General features: G+C 36.8%; 1 long non-coding RNA gene across 1 annotated transcript; it reads left to right on the top strand.

Annotated features, from left to right (window-relative positions):
- The first annotated feature begins 3558 nt into the window (after nt 1-3558).
- Nucleotides 3559-5248, top strand: LOC115921139. The gene is made up of 3 exons (XR_004062764.1): nt 3559-3639; nt 3877-4013; nt 5086-5248. It is a non-coding gene; the product is annotated as an uncharacterized LOC115921139 (long non-coding RNA).
- Nucleotides 5249-26242: the final 20994 nt, after the last annotated feature.

Here is a 26242-nt window from a genome sequence, read left to right as displayed (position 1 = left end):
GTCTTCAAACACAGACTCTGATTTGCCAGTTTGACAAATCAATATGCGTATGTGTCGCGATGTGCTTATTCAAGTCTGTGTAGTTGTATGATTCAGACCCAGTAGTGCATATGGAAATACATTGCAACTTGTATAGAATGGTATAGTAGTCTGCAAGCACAGACGCTAATCTGACAGTTTGACAACATACTAGTAGTGTGCTGAGAAGTACTTTATTCAAGTCGCCAACTTGTATAGAATGGTATAGTAGTCTGCAAGCACAGACGCTAATCTGACAGTTTGACAACATACTAGTAGTGTGCTGAGAAGTACTTTATTCAAGTCTGCGTAGATGTATGATTCAGACCCTACTGGTGCGTGCGTTAGAAATGCATCTCAATGTGTAGAGTGTAGTATAGTAGTCTGCAAGGACATAATAATATATTGTGTATTGATGAGTAGTGATTTTATGCAAGTTTGTGTAGTTTAATGATTCCAGACCCCATGGTAGGCCTATGTATTGTGCCACTGCTCTCTCACACTCTTTCTCTCTCTCTCTCTCTCTCTCTCCATATCTCTCTCTCTTTCTCTCTCTCTCTCTCTCTCTAGCCCTCCCTCCAGTATGCTCGCACTCTCTGTATTACTTTTATTTATAATCATGGTCTGCTGAGAGCCAGAAGGATGTTAACTCTTAACACAACGAATGCCCTTCTGGCTCTGAACAAACCCACACACCATGAGGTCATTTATTGGCCTTCTCAAAACCGTCATTCTGTAATAATATTTCTAACTTTGGTCTAATAACTCCTTTGTCAGTATAATCCATGGTCAAATTAATAATAAAATCGTGATAGAACAAACACACATGATGAAATAAATGAAATAAATGTTGTCAAACTGTCCGATTAGCGTCTGTGCTTGCAGACTACTATACCATGCTATTCAATTTGGGATGCATTTCTGTAAGCACTAAAATGTCTGAATCATACAACTACTCAGACTTGAATACTAGTACTATTGCTACGCACGATATATGCGTAATTGTTTTGTCAAACTGGCAAATCAGAGTCTGTGTTTGAAGACTACTATGCCATCGTTTACTCGTAGAACGCGAATCGTGCACAGTACATGCGAATACATGTACATTTCGTATGGGAAGTAGCAGAGAAATCACAAGTCCACGCGCATGCGCACATGGGGTATTTGCCCTCTCGAGTACGGAAAAAAAATTCGCGGGCGGGGGGCCCGGGCACCCCCCCCCCCCCCCTTGAGAAAAAAAATCATGCAAAATCACGCGATTTTTACCTTTTTGGGGGGTTGGCCCCCCCCCCCCCCCCCCCTGGCGCTCAAGGGGGGGGGGGGGTGCAAATTTTAAAATTTTCGAGGACCAAAAAAAAAAATTGTGCTCACTATCTAGATCTAAAAAATAAAAAAAATAAAAAATCATCCAATCGATATCTATATTTCATTAGAACATACTTGTATCTAAAATGTTTCCCATAGCTGAGTGGTTTGGGAATCGCAAATTCGCAGCCCGGGCCCGCTGCACGCTCGCTAATTAATGAGCATATCGTGCGAGCGTTATCGTGCGATGGAAACAGCTCGATGAATAATATCCACAAACGAGAAGTTACGAGATCGTGCGAGAATACTGGAAGGGATGACGTAGACTCTATTTTCTCGCGCATGTTCAGTTTTTGAGCAGCCATGTTTGGGTAAGTCGATCTCCAGAAAATTTCCTTTCGAATAATATGAAATGTTGATATATTTCCGCGAAATTTACGGTTTTACAGCATCATGCAATGAAGCCTAATTTTGAGAAGTTTTCGTTCCTATTTTTGTAACTAAAATTTGTTTTCGTGAACCTGACCCGTTCGAAACTAGAAAAAGATCATTTGATGTCGATATGTGTTCAGCAATGTCTGAAATTGCCAAATCTGTTGTCCAATTTGAGGTTCCTCAACAGGAAATTAGTGAATTCTGCTTCCCAAATTCACATGAAAATCATGTTTTCACCGGAAATACGTACTCGAAGTTGGGTGAACTGGCGCGAAATGGTCTAAAAATAGTAAAACGCGCGAATGGGCGTAGTGCATACCGATCGTATAGTGTTGTCCCACATAACTTGTTAGATCTATAGATTTTCATGGAGTCTTTAGTGCAATTGTTGGCTCAAAGACCGAAACTATTTCATTTTCTGTTGAATTTCAGTTTCCTCATGTGTTCAGGCATCAAATGGGACTGGGATTCTTAGTAATAACGTTTTTAGATTGAATTCCAAATAGGATTTGATCTGGACTTCTATTAAAGGTAAAGACCAGTATTGGAAACGCCCCAATTTCAAAAAATGAAATGGAAGCTCTCATTACCAATCATGTGAAAGAATATGTTTTAACTAATACATGATGATAAAAAATTTGCCGGGAAACCGCCTACTAATTCACATATTTGGTAAATTTGTTTCTCTCATGGTCTGTGAGAGATATAGGGTAGTCCCATATACATCTTTCTGTGTAAAGTGCTTGTAACTTTACGAAGAATGGGCCAAATTTCTTATCATTTTGATGGTTCCAGAACCTTGCAGATGCTAGCTGCTAGATAATCAACCTTTTCTGATCGATTCCACAACGTTTCTTTCACAATGCAATCGCATGACCATAACTGGTCTTTACCTTTAAAAGTCAAGATGAGTCAATGCTATTGCGTATTGACCAGTAGCACTGCACTGCACTGCATAGGCAGGATTGGAATAGATCTACATGAATAGTCGATACACTCGTAACACACAGAGATGCACACAATCATGCCGATGCGGCTGATCGGAAGTTTGACAGTGGACTCACAATTTGAATTTTTAAATAATTCTTTCTAACATCGGAAAGTTGAACAAATTGTATTTTAATGCTATGTAGGTGTCATCAATCGTCACTAAAGTACCGATTTTTAGTAAAATCAGTTGAGTGTTGTACAGTGGTGTTTGAAATGTTGAGAATCAATAGACTAGCACAGCTTTTAATATACAGCCAGGATAGTAATGCACATATATGTATGGTCTAGACTCTAGTCAGTCTAGACTTACATGGCTGCATTAGCCATTACGACCTTGGCTGTGTATTAAAAACTGTTCTTTTGAATCTCAACATTTCAAACACCACTGTACAAAACTCAACTGATTTCACTTGAAATCGGTACTTTAGTGACAATTGATGACACCTAAATAGCAATAAAAAAAATAAAAAAATTCAACTCACCGATGTTAGAAAGAATGATTAAAAAATTCAAATCGCATGTCTACTGTCAAACTTGCCGGTCAGCCACATCGTATTCATTGTGTGCATTTGTGTATATTGACTTTTACACAGACACATATTTCCCTAAATAAAAGTTAATGATAATCTGATTTGTGAAATGGGATTCCATGTTTTGCCCAGGGGTAGAGAACTAGTTCTTGCTAGCTTTTTTATTTGTTGAGGAAATCACTCTTGAATGTTTGATTTATTTCTTGTGTTCATTCTGTGTTAATTGTTTTGTTTTTGTTTTTTGGTTCCAGGCGCAGAGATGTACACAGGCCCTCATAGAAGTTGTGACCCCTAGCCCTCCTCTTCCAATAGACCCCCCCCCCCCCTGATCTTGACCTCAAGGATGCATCCTAGAAACAAGGTAAGTTGTGATTTAATTTATTCTATTCACATGGGAATTTGTTTCCCTAAATAGCAGTCAGTGAAACTATAAAAAAAAATACTTTTACATGTATGTTCTCCCATAGAATACAGTAGTGATTTCTTACATTATAAGGAAATCTTGATGCATAACTGTTTAATGTCATGTAGATTACTTTGTATATTCAAACAACCTGCGTTGTTCATTCACTGTCTAATGTTGATAATTTTGTTCCAGGTGCGGAGCTGTACACAGTCCTTCCTACAACTTGTAGAAGATCCCGCACAGGCTTCACAACCAGTCATGTGACCCCTAGCCCTCTTCCAACTGATTGCCCCCTTGATCTTGACCTCAAGATGCAACCTGGAAACAAAGTAAGTTGTGATTTAATTTATTGCATTTACATGGAAATTTGTATCCCTAAAGAGCAGTCAGTGAAATTTCTGATTGGTGAAAAAAAGTTCATTTATGTTCTCCCATAGGATAATATAGTAATTGCTCTCATTTCCTCTTCTAATACATGATTAGGAAATCTTGATGCATAACTGTTTAATGTCATGTAGATTGCTTTGTATATTAAAACAACCTGCGTTGTTCATTCACTGTCTAATGTTGATAATTTTGTTCCAGGTGCGGAGCTGTACACAGTCCTTCCTACAACTTGTAAAAGATCTCCCATAGGCTTCACAACCAATCATGTGACCCCTAGCCCTCTTCCAACTGATCACCCCCTTGATCTTGACCTCAAGATGCAACCTGGAAACAAAGTAAGTTGTGATTTCATTTATTTTATGTACATGGAAATTATAAAGTGCTTTCTCAAAGTAAATTCAAATTAAACTCATTTTGAATCACATTTTATTGTTCATTCTCGGAAAAACCAAGATCCTGTTGCATTAAATTAAAGTTACCATTTATTCAGTAATTATCTCCTCAATGAATGCTATCCACCATGGTAACATTATGGACTTCACGATAGCATGTTGTTTTGTGAATGTTGACATGACATGGGCGGAGCGAGGGACTGCACAACGGCTCAGCTGTCGACTTCCCTAGAGGGCAACATGGATTTCCCTAAATGGTGTCATTCTCGAGGGTAGTAGATGGCTGAGCTGTTTTCATGCATCGCAGCATCTCACTCCACCTGAGTGACATTATTAAATATAAATCTTCTTCCACAAGAACGAATAAGTGAATTCATAAAATAAAAATCTTCATTATGTTTCCATTATTGGTATATAAACAGTGTTCCTAGGTTGTAATCTAACCAAAGCATAGTGAAAATACAGGAAAATTATTTTTATTTGAACTAATATTATTAATCTTGCTCCTTAACTTATGAATGTCAACCGTTTGTCAAGTTAACTTTTGAAGTTGCAAGATGATCAATTAACGTTTTAATGATATATTAAGTCAGTTTTTCTTTGACTCTTATCTTATTTTCAGATTAAGCATTGTGATTTTATCACCATGAGGGATGAAGTAGAAAATTCAGCCTGTACATCACATCAATCGTTCTTGCTGCTGGGGTGAAGGATAAGTTGGCTCCTTGGCCCCATTTATGTACTATGAAATGTAATGCCCTTGTAGCTATCATTACGGAACGTAATACCGATATCTAAATGACAGTGGTTGCAGAAAAAAATATGTTAGAAAATTGAAAAACCCAAAAGACACGTAAAAAAGAAAGAATTATTTTATTTCTGTTCCATTATGACCGTTGTGTTGATAAATTGTTAAGAGATTGTGAATGTGAATTAGAATAATAAAATGCTGCATTTTCTGAAGAATGCACTTCACTTCCACCTACTATACCTTTATGCATGAAACATAGATTTGAATTGGCACATTTTGAGCAATCTAGAAGTTATCGTTCCTGTCCTGTTTGTGAAGCATTACTGACTTCTGATGACAAAACATATACCTGTATAAAGATATTCCTGAAAGTGAATTGAAAAAATGGGGTGATATAAATGAAGAATTTTCCTAACACAAGGTCACCATATATGTAGACCATGCTACATGTATTGTATATAGAAAAGTAGTGCTAATAAAATGTCACTTAGAAGTATGGAAAATTCGCATCAGAGCCGTGTGCTTGCATCAGATTCGGACGAAGACTTTTTACTCAAAGTTCTAAATGTTTATTTGTATATATGTAGACTGTGTCTTGAGGATGGTTATTTTTATTCATAACTGTTTATGAATATTGTTCTGATCTTGTCTCAAAAAGATGTGATGCGCTACAGTATGACCGTGTAAATAAAAGTCCATTATTTGTAAAGGATAAGATTATACACCAGTTCGGTGAGCTTTTGATTGTACATAGAGATGCTGGTAGGAGGGGAACATCTTTTTACAGTGCAGAGATGTCTCATGATTATGTTATACGTTCATGGCATATTTCAGTTTCTAAATTGAGATCATTACAAATTGACAAGAATAGTGCCCAAGATGTGCCCGATAAACGATCCTTTTCCTCACAGGTTAGTTCACCTTCAGAGGTGAACATGCAGTTCCGAAATATTGTCAATAACGGAAATGAATTTCTCTGTAAACAGGCGAAACACTTTAGTTGGAATATTTAACTAATCCTTTATCTGTCACTGATTTTAACTTTGACAATGTATGTTGCTACTACCGGTAGTGATCATGTTCACCTTGCAGCCTGTGTTCTTTCAGCATTTCTTTCATTTGCTAAATATAGAAAACCACTTACCAGTATGTATTCATCACATGTATGAATGCAAACCAGTGTTATGCACAATACTCTTTATCTGATTTAATGCTCCATTTTGTTTGTATTACATATTATATTCTTTGTTGTTATAATAGTTTATGTTGCACACTTACCGTATTCCTTGTACAGTCTTCTAATATATATTATGGCAGAATGTAGCATGTACATACATGAGCAACTTAAGTTATTCGTGTTATAACATTATTCATTGTAACTTAGGATTTTTGTATTTTCCGTGCTTTAGTGCCTTAAACTAGCCAGTACTGTGTGTGTGTCCCAGCTGGACTAGCTTATGCATAATAATATCTGCCAAAACATGTATTTTTTTAACCTTGCCAAGTTGTCTCTTGTATTCGAAGAGAAATAAAAAATAAAAACAATTGTTCAAAAGAAACATCCCGTTTGTGTATATGCGTGAACTGTATGACTGATCAGAGGACTGTGTTTCTTTATTGAAGGCGTTACTTTGTTAACGGGAATGTCAACCTCAACCCTTTGCAGGACCAAATTCATGAGTGACTTCAGTTCGCCTTGTAAACAGAACGACTTGAATATTGCTTTGCCCTCCGAATTTCAAAGGTTTGAAGGGAAAATTGCCCCCGTGTATTTTTAACTTATTTATTTGTGTGTAGTGTCAATCACTGCATTGGACACCGACATGTTCACATATCATTTCTTGGGAAGAAAAAAAACAACAATTAAGCAGGTCGAGAGATATTGGACTTTATATTCCTGGCGTATATAGTCTATAGTATAAAGTGCAATATTATGTTTTGCAACTTTGTACTAGCAACTGTGAACTTCACCATACCACTAATAACCGTGAATAATAATGGGATTTTTTTTTTTTCTTCAGGTGATAAATTCGATGACACTTGCATTTTGCTCAAAATCGCCTACCCACACAGCTGAACTCGCTGATTCAGACATCGATGAAGTCGTATAATTTCGTTACACAAATTTGTATGGGTGGGCGCATACTATTCTTCAAATTGAAATATCTTGAAACGAACACTAAATTTTCCAAAATCAAACGTATCACTGCCCATAGTTAATCTTAGTAATCGATAAATACCAAGATAATTACATGAAATAGGGTTAAAATGTTGAAATAACGCCATTATTCGTGCCTAGAAAACAAACCGCGAAGTCACAAGTTCGTTCACCTTTGACGAATGGTCGTTCGGTAGGTGATCGGAAATCTTCGTATTCATGTATCTTCTTAATGTGGAACTATTTTTTAAAACCGTGAACTTGACCCGTTCGAATCATCAAATAACCTGATTTTCACACCATACAAAGAATGATGTCTAAACTTTCCAAAAATATAAAGATTAATGAGGTTCCTACTCGTTTTATACGTTTTTTATGCATTCACTTTCATCATAAACTCGATGAAAATACGGAGAAAGTAAGCTTGTACTTGACAAGAAATATTTCATAAAGTAATGGAGTCCAGTTTATTTCTAATTCAGCTTAATGAAAGAGCAGTTTCTTGTCTTCAATTTAACATATCGTTCATGCTAAATGATTAACAAGAAACCATTTTGTGTAGGTGGAAACAAGCCGGTGTTTTCAAGCTCGTGTGCTCATTACGTATTCATATTGACCGCTGGGCTTGCATACGACTACGATAAATACGGGCGGTTTTCGTGCAGCGGCGTACTGACTGTATGAATGATGAATTTGTAGAATTTCTATAACATACGAAAACATAAGTATAAACAACATGAAAAAGTATGAACCGACAGAAGAATAAAAATTTCAATCATATAACATATCATTCACTTCTCTTCTCTGACTGTCAAGTATTAGGTATTCCTTTAATTTCCTCTTAAAATGATCATAGTTTCCTATTTCTTTTACACCATTGGGAAGGGAATTCCAATGTTTTATGGCATTGTAATAAAACGAATTTCCAATACTTCCTACTCTTTCTGGTAAGTTAAAGTTGAATCGGCTATTTCTTGTATTATAATCATGTACGTCAGTAACAACATCGAAGTTGGATCGAATATAATGATTCGACCTATATAGTATGATATATTTTATGCACGTGATGCAATACGAGTTGTTTTAATCTTTGGTCGACTTCAAGAAAACCAGCTTTAGAAAGTTCGCTGTAGCCAAAATGAGTTCTTGGACCAGAACAGTTGATAAATCTCACCATTTTGTTCTGTATAATCTTCAACTTCTTTTGATCTGACTTGTTTATGTTACTATACCATGCAGGGTTAGCATAGTCAAATAAACATTGAATAAGAGAAAAACAGAGTGTACGTCTTGCTTTTAAATCCATACAACTTTGATATCTGTACAAAAATTTCAGACGAGAATTTGCTTTTTTTACAAGTGATTCTACTAAAGATGAAAATGAAATTGCGCTAGCCAACTCAATGCCTAAATACTTCACAGACTCTTTTCTCTTGATTGCTTGATTATTGTGTGTCACTTTGAATTCAAATGACTTTTTAGAACTACTTTTAGAACAAAATAAAATGCTTTCTGTTTTTCCCAAGTGTAAAGAAAGCTTATTATCAGTCATCCAATCGACACACATAGACAGCTGTTCACTGAGCTTTTCCTCAATAAATTTAGGATCAGGATTTGAATAGAGTAGTACGCTGTCATCTGCGTACAATAATAGTTTGAAGTCTTTTATACAAATACACATATCATTTATATAACTTGAAAATAGAATTGGGCCTAAAATGCTTCCCTGAGGAACACCGCATGTTATAGGCATTAGTTTGGAACGAATATCATGAATGGCCACTACTTGGTGCCGATTAGATAAGTAGGATCTGAACCAATCTAAACTTGCCTTATCAAAACCCATTAGTTGTAACTTCTTCAATAAGACGCAATGATTAACTGTATCAAAAGCTTTTTGCAGATCAAGGAGCACCATACCAACAAAGCGCCCTTGGGAAGTTTCTCTCCTCAAATAATCAGTCAAATGAATTAGACATGTTTCAGTCGAATAATCATGTCGAAAACCAGATTGAAATTCATAAATTATATCATTTTCTTTGAAGTATCTTTCAATTTGAACACAGACCGATTTTTCTAGAATCTTTGATGCTACGCTTAAAACACTAATAGGTCTATAGTTGCTAACATCAGTTGTATCTTTCTTTTTATAAAGTGGAGTCACTTTTGCTATTTTCATATCCTCTGGAAAAGTACTCGTCAAGATAGATAGGTTCATTAAGTAACTTAGAGGCTTAAATAAAACCTTCGCACCATCTTTTAGAAATTTAGCTGGAATCAAGTCTTACCCAGTACTTTTTGATACATTCAACTTACGTAACTCTTTGAAAACAAATTGTTCACTGATTGGTAATAACTCGAAGCTGTTTTCACGTACACCTTTTCTTTCGTAAAAGTCACGAATACAATCATTGTCTGCGCTGAAAAAGTCTTTGGAAGGGGGGAGTTTGTCTACTAATTTGGCAGCCACATTTGTGAAATGAGAATTGAATTCATCAGCGATGGCCAACTTATCATGACATAATTCCCCATCAATTTTAATGACAGATTCTTGTACTTTTCGCTTCTTATTTTTCAATCCTAAGCTTTTTAGATTCTGCCAAAGTTTTTTCGAATCTTGTTTATTTTCTTCTATCTTGTTTCGTAAGTAATCGAGTTAAGCCTTTTTCACCTCTCTTTGGACCATATTTCTTAATACTTTGTATCTTTTATAGAGCTTCTCATCTTTTGCTCTTTTCCTGCGTTTTTTGTATACTATATTTCTCTCTTGAATTAGGGAAAGAATATCTTTAGTCACCCAAGTTTCTGATCTTTGTTTTATTCTTATCCGTTTCAGTGGCGCTATCATATTCAAATTTGAGATAACTACATGTTGAAATATTGACCATGCCTCATTTACATCTGTACAGTCAGTTATTCGTGACCAATCAACAACAGATAGTTGAAGTTTGAAAGACTCTTCTGGATATTTTTTCATGGATCTGATATCATTAGTCCTGTGATGACCTATAGCCAGTCTAACATTTTTCCGTGTACAGAAAGTAAAATAATGGTCGCTAATACCTAGATCAATGACACCACTTTGACTTATTTCATATCAATTTCATGGGACAGTTGAGCGTTCACCCGTCCGCACTAAAGAAAGAGATTTCCAGCGCCCGTTATAAAGGCATGGGAATGAATCAGAAAAATCGTACTTTGGCCGGGTTTGATAGATTTAGCATTAGTTGTGGAGGCTGTCCGGAATAGATACCAACATCTATAAAATGCCTGATATTTCCTCTTTTTAATCATGTAACTTTTAATAATTTTCGAAAAATAGATAATTCCGTCATTTTTAACATTTCAAAACACTTATGGGTAGAATTTGGAAGAGATTTAAGCGTAATTTAGAAGAAATGTGCTTGTTCACGCCCCCTGTGTGACTTTACCATTGGACTGACGCGCGAACGGTATAAGCTAAAAAATTATATACCATGTCGAGAACACAAGTCATTTCCTCAGCTTTCATAATATATTAATTTTATTATGATTGGTTGAAAAATAGGTCCGTCAAAATGACTTGACAAAACGTTATCTCTGTAAGAAAATACAACCTGAAGTGGCTTTCCGTGAGTCGATGCGTGTGTGCAATAGCTATGTGTTGCTCGCTCTTACAACGCTGATGTCTGATTGAGCATGACGTTTAATGGTAACAAAATGCCACTTATTCATATCTATTAGTTAAATGAATGTAACCAAACTATAAAATAATTATAGAGGAACAAAACTTTCCATATCATAAATAACAATACGGTTTCAAAATTAGTTAAATTAAGATTTATTTATAGGTATGTATAGCCATGATTAAGAGATTTTTGTTGTGTAACAGGCTTCCGGACCGTATCCATTCTACATGCAGGGTATACGCGTGAACATGACTGTGTACATGCAGTGAGTGATTTCAAGTTGGGTGTTAGTGTTAGTGTTAGTGTTAAGAGCAGCCAAGAGCTCTTAAATCGAGCGAAAAATTTGCTGATGAAATTAAGAGCCCGATACCGATATCAAAATCGATAGCTTAACACCAGCTGTGACGTCACCACATACTGGATGAACCTGCTTGAGGACTTTGTAGATGTAGATTCCATAACTCTCCTTCCTTTTCCTGTTCCTCTTCTTGCCACCGCTGGGCCGAGGGACCTTGACTGCCTTCTTGGAGCCTTTCTTAGCAACTTGAGCTGTTGGAGCCATGATGAATTGAGGTTTTCTGGTCTGTAAAGATGCAGCGAAACGTGTATGTCAAGCAATTATTCTTTGGGGCGGAGAATGTGTCCAAGGTGTTAGAAGAATTTTATACGTCGCATCTGAAGCTAGAGTTCGGCCTGATAGAAGGAATACAATACCAACGAGTTCATCGCATTGCGGCGGCAGTGAGGCCGAGACCAATAAAGGCTCGATTTGTGCATTACGCGGACAGAGAACTTGTAATGAAAAATGCAAAAAATCTTAAAGGCACAAAGATGTACATTACGCAGGATTTGCCAATTAGAACGAGACAACGGAGAAGACAACAAATGGAAGCACTGAGAGAAGCGAGAAATGCGGGGAAGTTGGCTTATTTCTCGAAAACGGAGCCATGGAAGCTGTATGTGGATAGGGTAGTCCTACCTATAGAAAAGCAGGCAGGATTCATCGACCAATGCAGAAGAACAGGACCAAAAGGACAAGACAAGCGTTCTAACAGCCCACTACACCCGGTACCCGGGGCGACGTCGACCAAGGAATTATCCCGAGGAGCGACCAACGTAAGGAGTGACGGAAAGGCCAAGGCAGACGAAGGGATGGCAGACGAAGGGATGGAAGTACATGTGGAGGGTGTAAAGCCAGTTTAACCAGAAAGCTAGATAAGTATAATCTATTATTAAGAATTATTTGAGCAATCATTATGATCTGAAGAAGGATGAAAGAGAGAAACAGAAGGAGAACAGACATTATTAACCATAAATATAATCAGCCTAAAGATTGGAACAGCAAACTATCTGAAACTGGAATGAAAGTGAGAAATCAGCTCGGCAAGAAGCAGAGAGATACGAAGTAGTGAGGTATTCTTCAGTACAGGGAAAGGAAAGGAAAAAAAAAAAAAAAACCAACGTTTGAAGAGAAGAAGAAGTACTCAAGTAGCTGAGAACTGACATTAAGGAATTTTTTTTTTGGTATTTTTGAAGAAGAGAAAGAAAGGACATGAAATAATACTTTCTTCCTGGCCTGTATATTATGTGTAAGAATTATACCGTGTTTCTTTTATGTTGCATTTAAACGGAGAAAAAAAACAGAGTTACCTAATGATGTGTTAAGCTGGGTAAAAGAAAAGAAAAGAAAAGAAAATGATTTTTGATGGTATGAATTATTTATCAAGGATCTAGATAATCTACACCTTCAAGCCTTCACATTGAAAGAAGAATTAGTGGAAATGTAGAAACAAAGGTCAGACAGTGCATAATTTTCAATTGCAGGCTGTATCCCAATAAACAGAACACCAAAAAGTAACCTCTTTTGGGAGTGTATTTTAAGTGATTTTAAAGTATAGTGCCTTTTGAACTAGATTTAAACGTTATCGACACGTGCCTTCATTTAAACAAAAAAGGTACTTCTGTTCACGTTTTCATCTAACCTAAAAACCACCAGTTTATCACGCGACTGGAGTAACGTGATTCCACTTACCTCTGTAAATCAAGTGTTTATGACCAAATAACCACTTGACCAAGCAACGAGTTTTTTGTCAGTTAACCGATGGTGGCGATAAATACGTAATTTTTTGGTCTTGTATGAAAGCACCTTTATTGATTGGTTTCACAGGTTATCCAAGGTTGATGGTAATAATCACGTTACTTACACCGGCTAATCGTCTTATTGTTCTGTCCGTGAATCTCTGGTTATATTCAACTAGTAATTCTGAGGTGTCTTACACACCTCTTTAAAAGGTTTCAAAGTTACCATAAATTTCTTGGTTATGATCACGTGGCTCAAGCTGATTACTAATCTAAGCTGTGAAAACGTGATATGTAGGTGTGAAAATTAGTAATTATTAAGTGTTTTAAAACACCTTTTTAAATGGTAGTCAAAGTTGCCATAAGTTCCGCGGTGATGATCTCGTGACTCAAACGGATTATTAATCTAAGCTGGGCATACGTGACTTTTAGGTGTGAAAAATTAGTCATGATTAGGTGTCTTAAAACACCTATTTAAATCGTAGTCAAAGTTGCCAGCAGTTCCGCGGTGATGATCGCGTGACTCAAACGGATTATTAATATAAGCTGGGTATTCCGTGTTTTCCATGTGTGAACATGAGTTATTCTTGGGTGTCTTGATGGTTTCACAGTTACCATTTAAGTTCCGTGGTGATAATCCCGTGACTGTTGGCATATTTCTATTTTCACCAGTTGATAACTGACTGTTGGCATATTTTCATTGCACCAGTTGATAACTGGAATGTGCATATTTCCAGTTGCACCAGTTGATGACTGAGCGTTGGCATATTTCGAGTTGACCCAGCTGACACCAATTCATTTGCATATTGAATATGGGGTGCGTGCAGATCTATGTTTTTTAAACAATTTATCTGAATTTACAGCATATTTCTTAATTACTGATGATTTAGTTATATGCAATCATTTCGAAAATACTACAAATATAAATTACCAGTTTTTAGGACATTTCGCTACTTCGTATAAATAGTTAAACATGAATAAGGGAAACATTAACTGTGAACTAAAATAATTTCAATAAAGTACAAGTATACGAATTTTTTTCAATTAATTCAATTATGTAAGTCTACTTATTACCAATGCCCTTACATTGGAAATACAGACGTACCAGTATTGAAGTATTGTTGCTGTTCAACTGGTTGGAAGTTTTACCAAATGGTTCTAATGGCTCAGCTAGACCAGTTGAATTATAACTGGCCTGGATCAACTGGATCATTTAGCCCATTTCAATTTCCAGGGTTACCAGATGGCATTAAATGGTTCATCAACTGGACCAGTTGCAACTAGCTTTCTCTTCTGGGATGTTTGCACCCCCCACCCAACCCCCTCTTATCCCAAACTTGGATCCAAGACACGATGTTCAGAAACGGGATGAGAACGTCATTATTTTGGTTCATTTATTGTGTAACATTTGCGTAATTATTGGGTTGAACGCGGGTTACAGTAACATACTTCCTCTTCGACGTAAATTTCACGTGAATGAAGAACATGATTCATCTCAAGTCAGCCTCGTAATATTCACGTGAATTTCACGCAGATATTTTGACTAAAACTATCACTAACGCTTCACGTGTTTCTGTGACGCGATAATTTCGTTTATGAAGATGTAATTTCATAACCAAACAAACACGGGAGTATTAGGTTTACGAACCATGGTCTCCAAGGTAGGGATAATCACGTTATTATAATGGTGATATTGCAGTGACAATTGCGTGATTTAGTGAACGTGTGTTTCAAGTTACCTAATGCAATAAACGTATTAACACATTTACGTAAATGTCCGGTGTTTGAAGAACGTAACTCTCCTCAAGTCGACACCTTGATATTGACGTGATTTTCACGTGATTTTGTTTATTGGGATGACAAATAAGTAGGAAAGCTAAATTAGGGGAGAGGGGAGAGGGGGGAGGGGACTGCCATGCAACGTTTGCAAAGGCAGTCTGGTTAATCATTATGTATGATTCGCCACGCGAACTCTGTTATTTGTCTGTTTCATGTTGTCATCTTATGTTTTCTTGTGTTCTTTTCCTTTTATTTCCTTTTCTTTCTTTTTTTTTTTTTTTTTTTTTCAAATATGGGTTCTCGAATATTTGTAGTAGTCCCATGTATTTATACATATTCTTTTTCTTTCTTAGTTTCCTTTCTGGTAGGGAAGAGGGTCGTGAAGTTGTTTCATTAAAAATATTAATTTGCCAAGAGATGATCCCTTTATCTGCAAGGTCGGAATTTATAGAGGGTCCCAGCTCATATATAGATAAGGGTTTATTTCAACAAAAAAAAGATGGATAATAAAGGGAACTTGTTTTCATGTAACTATCTTACACTAAACGTGAGGGGAATTAGAGATAGAAGCAAACGAGAAAAAATGTTTAATTGGTTTAGGACAAAGTCTATAGATATAATATACTTACAAGAAACATACAGTACACCTGATATCGAAAAGAAATGGCAATTGGAGTGGGGCGGGAATTGTATCTTTAGTCATGGTACAAGCCACAGTAGAGGAGTTTTGGTATTAATAAATAGTAAGTTAGACATTGAAATTAGTGACACTTGTGCAGACATAAATGGAAGATATTTATTGATTAGATGTAATATACAAGGTCAGAAGATGTTGCTAGGAAATGTTTATTTTCCTACTGGAAATAACGAAGGGGAGCAAATAAAATGTTTAATGGATTTAAGGGAGTTGTTGTATAGAAACAATTCAGAAGGGAACCCAGTAGTTCTTGGAGGTGATTTTAATGTTATTAGAGACAAGAACTTAGATTATTTTGGACAAGTTACAAAGAAGCAATCAAAATTCAGTAGCAAATTAGAAGAATTCATGGATGAATTTAGATTAAGAGATGTATGGAGAAATAAAAATAAAGATAAAAAACAATATACTTATAGACAAGGGAATCCATTTATGCAAAGCCGTTTGGATTATTTCATTATATCAGAGAATTTAGAACAGATAACATCCAAATGTGACATTATTCCCTCCTTAGCACCCGACCATTCAGCTGTTAATTTGGTTCTGCATGATAGAACGTCTGGACAATTTCAGGGTAAAAGGGGTTATTGGAAGTTCAATAATAGCTTGGTAAATGATAGAGACTATGTTTTAAAGATGAAGGAAGAAATAAAGACTTTAAAGAACAAAATGTTATCTGAGATAAAAGACAAGAGAGTATTATGGGACTATATCAAAATGGAAATACGCAGGTTTACAACTAAATTTTCAAAGAAAAGGGCAAGGGAAAGGAAGGAAAAAATAGAAAAGCTAGAAAAAGAAATTGAAGACTTGGAAGAAAATCTACTATCAATCAATAATGTACATTATAAAGATATCCTTGAACAACTGAAAATTAAGAAACAACAACTAAGAGTATTTTATGACTATATTAATGAAGGTTTAAAAATACGATCAAGGGCCTCTTGGTATGAATGTGGAGAGAAGAATACAGCATTTTTTAAACAGCTCATGGAAGCAAATAGAAAGAAAAGTGTAATACAGAAATTAAACGTAAACGGAAAGATTGTTACTAAGGAAAAAGAAATTGTCGAGGGAATAAAACAGTTTTACAGTCAGTTGTATAAAAAAAAAGAAGTTGTACTAGATGGAGGTTTAGAATTTTTCCCTAGTAACATGCCAAAATTGAACGAGACCTTAAGGGGTTTAGGTGAAGAAAAGATAGTAGAAAGGGAATGTATAGAAATATTAAAAAATATGAAATTAAATAAATCACCAGGAAATGATGGCTTAAGTGTAGAGTTTTATCTTAAATTTTGGCCGGTAATTGGAGATCTAATCCTTGCATCTTTTAATGAAGCCTTTAATCATGGAGAACTATCGGCCTCTCAGAGACAAGCAGTTATCACCTTGATACATAAAAAAGATAAAGATTCAGACTTTATTAAGAATTACAGACCGATTTCTCTTTTAAATGTGGATTATAAAATTTTAACAAAGATACTTTCAAAGAGATTGCAAGAAATTTTACCTGATATTGTATCTTCTGATCAACTTGGATATGTTAAGAATAGAAACATTGGAGAAGCCATAAGAATAATAGATGACATGATTTTTCATACTTCTTTTTATAAGGAAAATGCTTTTTTGATGGCCTTAGATTTTGAAAAGGCATTCGACTCTGTTTCTCATTGTTTTCTATACAAAGTCTTAAATTCATTTGGGTTTGGACCATTGTTTTGTAAATGGGTGAATATACTTTATACTAATACTGAAAGCTGTGTTATGAATGGAAACGCATCAACAGGTTATTTTAAAGTTGAAGGAGGAATTAGACAAGGAGACCCATTATCTCCATACCTGTTCATTTTATGCATTGAAATTTTAGCTCATACGATTAGAAACAATCAATTGGTAAAAGGAATTTGTTTTGGAAATACAGAAATAAAGCAAGTATTATATGCTGATGATATAACACTCTTCATCAAAGATATGAGTTCAGTTAAGGAAATAGAACACGTTTTAGAAGGTTTTTATAAAATATCAGGATTAAAGTTAAACAAGGATAAGACATATATTCTGCCCCTGGGCCCACAGGTGTCTAATAACATATTTCCGTTTGGGAAACTTGTAGATGCTGTTAAAATATTAGGTGTTTATTTTTCAGTTCATGTAGATATCAAGGAAAAAATGAATTATAAGGAAATATTGAGCAAAATTAAAAAACTACTGACGTGGTGGAAACAGCGTGACCTAACTTTCATGGGTAAAATTCAATTGATGAAAGTATATGGATATTCTAAATTGACATATGTAACATCACTAATGCCAGTTCCAGAGTGGGTATACAAAGAAATGGAAGTAATATGTTTTGATTTTTTGTGGAGAGGTAAAGATAAAATTAAAAGAAGTACAATGATGTTAGACTATCAGCAGGGTGGGCTCAAAATGATGAATTTTAGGTTGTTTGTAAAAGCACAAAGAATAATGTGGATAAAAAGGCTTGTAACAGGAACTCATGATATCAAGTGGAAACAATACTTTAAATATTTAATGAGACCGATAGGAGGTAATTTAATATTTTATTGCAATTATTGGAGAGATACAGTGAAACTTATGTTACCTTCCTTTTATCAGAATCTTCTGAAAGCATGGATAGATATGAAAGAATATGTTAAAACAGAAGAGAGATACAAAGGGAATGAAATATTGTATAATAATAATTTTATTCAACTAGAAGGTCAAACCTTATTTGAGGAAACTTTGTTTTTGAAAAATATATATCGAATTCATCACATTTGTGAAGAAAATGGAGAATTGAAACCTGAAGCTCATTTTATAATGTTAGGTTTGAGCAGAGTGGAAATTGATAAAGTAAAACAAATTTATAACGTAGCCCCTTATGAATGGAAACAGAATGTTCAACCTTTAAGAAAAGCAATTCACACTGGCTTTAGTTTAGAATTTATTTTTTCAAAGAAAGTGTTTACATTTGAAGATTTAACTGCAAAAATGGTATATAAGAGTCAAATTAAAAAGAATGTAGAAACAAACTCGGCAGGCGGCAATTTAATGACACTTTACAATATTCCAAGAAAAGAAGTAGAAAAGATATATGTTCAACCAAGGATGTGTACCTTAAGTAGTAAACTGCGAGAATTTCAGTTCAAATTATTGCATAATATTTTATATACAAATCATCATTTACATAGATTCAGGTTCCATGAAAATGGTTTGTGCTCATTTTGCAAAAATTTTGAAGAAACTTATCAACATATATTCTTTGAATGTAATACAATAAAGGAAGTCTGGGGGAAATGTGGAGATAGACTTAATTTACCAATTTTGAAGAAATTATCCTGGAAAGAAATTCATATAGGAATAGATGACACTACATTTAAAACAGAGCAATTATTGAACCACATTTTAATTTTGATTAAATATATGATTTTCCACAGTAGAGAGAAGGGAAACCCTCCAAAAGCAAAAGAAATAGAATATAGATTGTTGGAAAATAGAAATGAAGAGAAGGAACTTTCAATGGAAAGAGACACACTTTCAATTCATTTAAGGAAATGGGAAGCTTTGGAAAGTTTAGAATAAATGTTTTCAGTTTTTTTTTTTTTTTTTTTTTTCCTCTCAATATACAACTTCCTGACCCTCCCTCTCTTTTCTTTTCTTTTTTTTTTTGCTCGTTCTATGTTAGCGTGTGTTTTGTATACTGTTGTACATGTTATGTGTTTAAATGTTGTGTGGGGTGGGGGGGGGGGGTAGTAGGTGTTTTGTAGCTTTTTCCCTTTTTTATATATATAATTTTTTTTTGTCTTCAAAGGAAAATGAAGAGGTGTAACTTTTGTATGTAAATGTAAAAGATCATTGGTAAATTTATAAAGACCTATGTTAAATTATTTTGTTATTTTGTATCCAATGTATTATGTTATAAATGTACAATTTTCTTTGAGAGAAACGAATAAAAACCTATGAAAACAAAACATACTTGATTTCACGACGTTGATTTAAAAATAGTACATCAAAACTAAAGATATCATGAAAAGTACAGAATAAATATACACCTATTTCTCTGGTCTTATAAAATAACTCATTTTACACAAAATAATATATAAATTACCTGTTTTTCATATTTTTATTTGATCGTCAGACAATAAATTAGCGTCGTTCGTGCGTTGACTGTTGCATGTGCGGTACAACACTAACACCGAACTGGAAATCAACATTTGCTTAATCCCTAGGGGCTAGTGTTAGTGAATAGGACATTAATTTTTGTAAGTAAAATATTAACACCAGCCACAAAGGTCGGTTCAGCAGACGACAATTTTGCAAAATCTATAACACTAGCTACCGGAAGTTGACGATATTCAGAGGTCAAAGCCTTAACACCAGCTGATTTCCATTTCGGTGTTTAGGCTGGTGTTAGTGTTTATTAAACACTAACACCAGCCTTAAACACCCAACTTGAAATCACTCAGTGTACACCGTATACTACGCGCACTGTATTGCCATTGTATGCGCTTAATATGCTGTGTGTGTTGCGCCAAGGGTATCTCTGTGTAGGCCTATATGTGTGTGATGTGTTGGGTGTATATATATAATAGGGCATGTGTGTGTGCCACGGCAAAGTACATACAACGTTCTCTATATATGTTCAGAAGATCCATGTGATCAAAACACTGATATCATGCACTCTAATTTTAACAAGTTAATATATTTTTTCTGACGGTCCGAGTCCCACTTTCCACAGTACACAGCTAGGCTTATGAGCCTAACATCATTCACCCCCATTTGCTATAATGGACACGTCCAATGTACGTTTGTTCAGCTACGCTCCTGTGCGACGCGTATCCAGCGCGTATCAGTAAAATCTGCGTTTGACTCCGCACAGCGCTAAGTGCTGGTAATTTCTACGTCGCGTTAACTGTCCAAATCGAGCAAAACTAATTCATATGTATTTTCTTTGGTACAACCAACATGATCCAATAGAGAAGAACATGTAGGTGTAACGCGTGTTGCCTCTTTAATGAGTTGACTAAACCCATGAAGACTCAAGTCAATATATTTTTTAGCCAGTGGCGATTTGCGAAGAAGACAAATATTCATGTCTCCTAAAACAATTATTTCGTCATCCTTCTTTAATGTATCAAGAATATTGGATAATTTCTCGATAAAAAATTGTTTTTCGGAGGTCGATACAGAACGCCAACAACAATTGGTTTTGATCTTGGTATAAGCAAATTTATCCACAGGGATTCCGTATCTCCAGTACTTATAGCATCCATAATATTAAATGCAATATCATTTCTGATATAGAAACATACACCACCTCCAGAGCCAGAGGATCGATCATGGCGTATGATTTTATATCCGTCTATTTCAATTTCTTCATCATTTATGGAATTGTTTAACCATGTTTCAGTGAAAGCAATAATAGACAGCCTTTTTCTTTTAAAAAGAATTCTAAGTTCCGATATCTTGTTTAGAATAGACCTCACATTAAGGTGTAAAAAATGAAGACCTTTAATTTTAAACTTTTCTTCAAATTCTTGATAAAGAGAAGTGTTTTCATCTCTGAGGTTTGGCTGAATTACTCTTGCTATCGCTTGCTTTTCAGGTGTACGCGCGTTACCTTAAAATAGTTTTCTTTTAGTCTATCCTCGCTTTGGCTTTCTTTCTCTAAACAATCGTCAGTAAATAATGAGTCACAAAAAGATGGCAGACAACATGTTAAACCATTCCACTTCTCTTCAGGGCATTCATAATATAACCTGCGGTACTCTGAAAAACTGATAGCTTGACAATTAGTGTGAAACCATTTTTTACAATAAGAACACAGAAGGCCGTGTTGATTACATTTGACTGGCTTATCACAGTTCCCACAAGGGAACTTATATTTTCGACCGTCAACTATAATTTTCGGATCATCACTAGTTTGTCAAACTTTCACTTAATTCAATACCCTTCTTACAAATTGAAGATATTTCGCCCAGTCTTTCATGTCCACCTTGGATGGTCTGAAGGCTGGTTTCAGTCGTGACCTCTGATTGACTGCACTGAAATCCAAAGATCTCCCAGAAACAGATTCGGCGTAGAACTTTACGGGGCTGCTTTTTTCCTCATCAGAATGAAGACTCTGGTTTTCTCGGTAGATGGCCTACACGATTTGTTCAATTTCTTTGTTAGTTGTCTTTATAATTTTGATACATGTAGGTATTGGTTTATCGTAAGAAAGAGATAATCTTTCGTTTATGACTTCCTTACTACGGGGGGATTTGATGTAGTGACCAAATGTCACGATTTTAAACTTTTATATTTATAATGTATGCATTGATTTGTACATGTTTAATAAGTATTGCTTTTTTACTGTCAAGATGGCGGCTACACAAAAAAAACAAGAACTCCCTGTTTCGAGTAAAACCCTTAACAAACTCATATAGTCGGGTGAATTGCAGTCGAAAATATGTATTTTTACACCTAAACTGCATATCAATTCCTTTCATAGCAAAAGCGCTCCTCACAATTTCTGTAAATTTGGCAGTTTAACGCTACGCGTACCGCCTTGACCGGACTGTGCGGTATCTGTGCAGTTCTGTGTGTAGAGAGGTCGGGCCGTATTCATTATTTCTTGGGGGTGCATAAATTGCTCTAATTATACGTACGCGTGTAATGCGCGTTTATTGTGACGGCACTTAACCCATCCCACTCATTGTTCCCCTATTTTCATAATGGTACTGACCCAATGAAATGTACAGTGCGCTCACGAGTACGCGCTGCGCTGCGTGTGTACGTGTACTGTACTTATGCATGTTCAGTTATATGTGTATACATAGCATTACGTACATGACATGCATACACGGCTAGCTGGCACAAAACCCTGGGTCGGGCTTCTAAATAAATGGTGAAGCATGATTTGACATGAAAATTGACGGGGCTAAATATGAATCAATAAAAATGAGCTTTATATGTATGAAAAGCTTACGTATCATATGTCATTGTCTGGGATTGAGGATTTACAAATTTGACGCAAAACGCGTTGCTGCAAAGTTAAAGATTGGTATATTGAAAGGCAATCGAGCACAGTGCGACCGATCAATGGACATTATGTATGAGAAAGTAATTTTTTTTAAATGGATTGTAAAGTTCAACGTCAAAATGACGGAGGTTTTTTTTCAAGTAAGGGCATGGTTTTACATGGAATGTAAAGGAAATGTTTCCTTCTTCTCATATCTCGATTGAGGATATTATACTCAATTTCGATTTTTAATGGTAAAGAAAAGTGTAAAAAGATGTCGAGAATTTTACAATATGTCATGTAATATAAAATGCGCGCGGGTCGGTTGATCTCCCAAAAGGAGCGCGAAGGAATTGATATGCATATCAATTCCTTTCATAGCAAAAGCGCTCCTCACAATTTCTGTAAGTTTGGCAGTTTAACGCTACGCGTACCGCCTTGACCGGGACTGTGCGGTCCCGGGGGGGGGGGGGGGGGTACTCACGTATATTGGGTATACGGGGATGTGCCGCTCGGAAGGGTGACTTTTTCAGGAAAGATCCTTAGACATGGGTCCCCTTTTCATGAAAAAAATCCTAAGACATGGGTCCCTTTTTTCATTTATTCCTTTCCCCTTTTTCTCCCTCATTTTCTCCTGGATTTTGGGATTTGCTCCTACATTGAAAATGCCTAAATCTCTCCCATCTCTAAATAAATGGACCCTTCGAATTCGGTAATTGCATTTCCAGTGTACGAGGTGTACGCACTGACCTCTATTCAGTGTGGGTACGGTGTACGTACGTAGCTCGTAAACTCAACTAGATCCCGGGGTACCACATATATCAGGACCCCATGGGCTCTATACCGGGTACTCATATGGTATAATGCGCGCTAGGTATGGTATCCGCCCGTATAGGGGTCGTACCCCTGGAAACTTGTAGCGCTTCGCACGCTGAAAGATCGGCAGCTATACCCTGCGTACCCTCTGCCCAGCAGCCGGGCAGCAGCGGGGCTCAAGCAGGGAGCTATATAGCCAATGCTTGAGAGCTCGTGTACGGGTACGTTAACAGGAAAAGTCCTTCAATATATAGTGAATTTATGCTCCATTATAGTGTCAACGAACTTTATGTAATGTTTTGATATTGCCTTGTTGTGCCGACAACTTTTGAGAAATTTACGCTGATAATTTATGCAGTTTTCCTGCGACGTCGTATGTTTCACATTCTTGACACATTTTGGCACCTGCCTTCACATATCTCGTCGCCATGGTTTGTTTTCGTAATGTGACCAATCACCGCTTCCGCTGGTCACGTTTTCGCCACGGAGCTGGGGTTTTCGTTAGTTAGCCTGCATGATCTCGTAAGAGCATCACGTATTGGATTGATTCACTTTTATAGCGATCTTCGCGATTTTTCATCCAGCAGCTACGGCGACATAGTGTAGCGTTTTCCGTTGGATTTCCACTAGTACACGCCTGTGATTTCTTCACGACAACTATTAATAGCGAACTGCTTGTTTTCTCTTCGCGACTCGACATCTCGTGACTTCAATCCTGACACTTATTTCACTTGGAATACGCGGTTTATTTACAACGCGCCAGTGGTTATTTTCGTGTACTTTCTTCCTGGGCTAGCATATTTTGATTTACGCTTGTGCTAGCCCGAGGTGTTTATATTTACGTTACTTCATTTTAGCCACAACTTTAGAAGAACGCGATCCGCTTCTCGTACTTTAGCCGAGGCCTCCGGTTATTATAGCGTTTATATTACCAACTCTTGCCACAACTAGACTCCACTTCTTCAGTCTTCAGTCTAGTATTTTGTATATAGTCGTCGGGGACATTTACTACGAACACTCCCTCTGTTCCCCAACATTTAGGAGTGTCAATTTCTACAATGCTTCTTCAACGTGTTACACTCGACATTGTATATTGATCAACACACATCACGATCGCCATTGTCATCTTCATACTACATATATAGGATCACTCTCAAGTTTCTACACAACAAAAGACAGTGGTGAGTAAAAGTCTAGCTCGTACTCATTATAGTCAGCATAGAATTTTTACATTGGTGACCCCGACGTGATACGTTTTTACTCGCTGTGTGTTATCATTATCAACATCGTTATGCCTGATCTTACAGAACCAGTTGATCCTACCACTACCGGTGATACTTCTACTTCTTCCTCTTCGCCCGGCATTGCTGGAGCTGTCGGTCTTAAACTTCCGCCTTTCTGGCCTTTCTGCACAAGTGGAAGCACAATTCTTAACCAGAGGTATTACAACCGAGAATACTAAATTTGCACATGTTGTTGGTTCGTTGCAGCCAGAGATCGCGCAAGAGGTTCGTGATTTTTTTATCAGTCCGCCTACTACAGAACGGTATACTTTACTTAAGACTGAACTTATCAAGCGCACTTCGGCATCTCAACAGCACCGTCTACACCAACTTCTCATCTCGGAAGAACTAGGTGACCGGAAGCCGAGTCAATTTCTGCGTCGCATGAGGCAGCTCTTGGGTGAGTTTTCCCTAGAGGATAACATTTTGAAACAGTTGTTTTTACAACGATTGCCAAATAATGTACAGTTAATTCTTGCATCTACGAGTGACGAAGTTTCAATCGAACAGTTAGCTTTAATCGCCGATAAGATTGTTGAGGTAGCAGCACCATTTTTTTTTTTTTTTTAGCTACCGTTTCTCAGCCTGCGGCTACTACTAGTTTTGCTACACCCAGTCAGTCAGCTACGGTTTGTACCACAGGAGCATGTGCTTGTAGTTCCGATAGTGTGTCTGTTAAGGATTTACAGGTTTCAGTCCATCAATTGACGCTACAGGTACAGGCGTTGACCGCGAACATTCAAGAACGTGGCAGGTCCAGTGAACGTGGTGCCAAGGCCAACTCTCGACAGTCGAAGAGCAGATCAATGAGCAGGTCTCGCAGACAGCCAGATAAGAACGGTTATTGTTGGTATCACTCCAATTTTGGTACCAAGGCTCACAGGTGTTAATTACCTTGTTCATTTTCTTCTCATCAGTCTACTCCTCGTCCTGTTCAGGGAAACGACTAGACCGACATATTGAAGCGACTAGTAGTGTCGGTCCGAACCCAGAGAGTCGCTTGTTTTATGTTACTGACAAGCAAACCGGAACTCGTTTTTTAGTAGATACTGGTGCCGAGGTCAGTATCTTCCCACGGTCTGTTCTTGGGAAATCATTTTCTTCTCTACCTTCTCACTCCAAGATAGAGCTTGAAGCTGTTAACCGTACCCCTATACAAGTCTACGGAGAGCGTTTTTTTTCTCACTCGACCTGGGACTTCGCCGGACATTTAAGTGGGTGTTTATTGTGACCAGCATATCGACGCCTATTCTCGGAGCTGATTTCCTGGACCATTTCGGTTTACTGGTTGACGTTAAGTTCCGCAAGCTTATCGATAGGACTACTAGCCTTTCTGTGCATGGTTTCGGTTCATTCGCGGGTACCATTAGCCCCATGTATGTCCGACAGGCTACTGCTACACCGTCACGGTTTACCGACCTTCTTCAAGGTTATCCGGACATAGTTCGTCCTACCTACAACGACATGTCAGTGAAGCATGCTACCACTCACCACATAGTCACTCATGGTCCTCCAGTTACGGCTCGGCCTCGTCGCCTTGCGCCA

The sequence above is a fragment of the Strongylocentrotus purpuratus genome, unplaced genomic scaffold, assembly GCF_000002235.5.
Source record: "Strongylocentrotus purpuratus isolate Spur 01 unplaced genomic scaffold, Spur_5.0 spur5_scaffold_1, whole genome shotgun sequence".
Classification (NCBI taxonomy): Eukaryota; Metazoa; Echinodermata; class Echinoidea; order Camarodonta; family Strongylocentrotidae; genus Strongylocentrotus; species Strongylocentrotus purpuratus.
The sequence above is the reverse complement of the archived record's forward strand: the minus strand, read 5'-3'. Positions and strand labels throughout refer to the sequence as shown.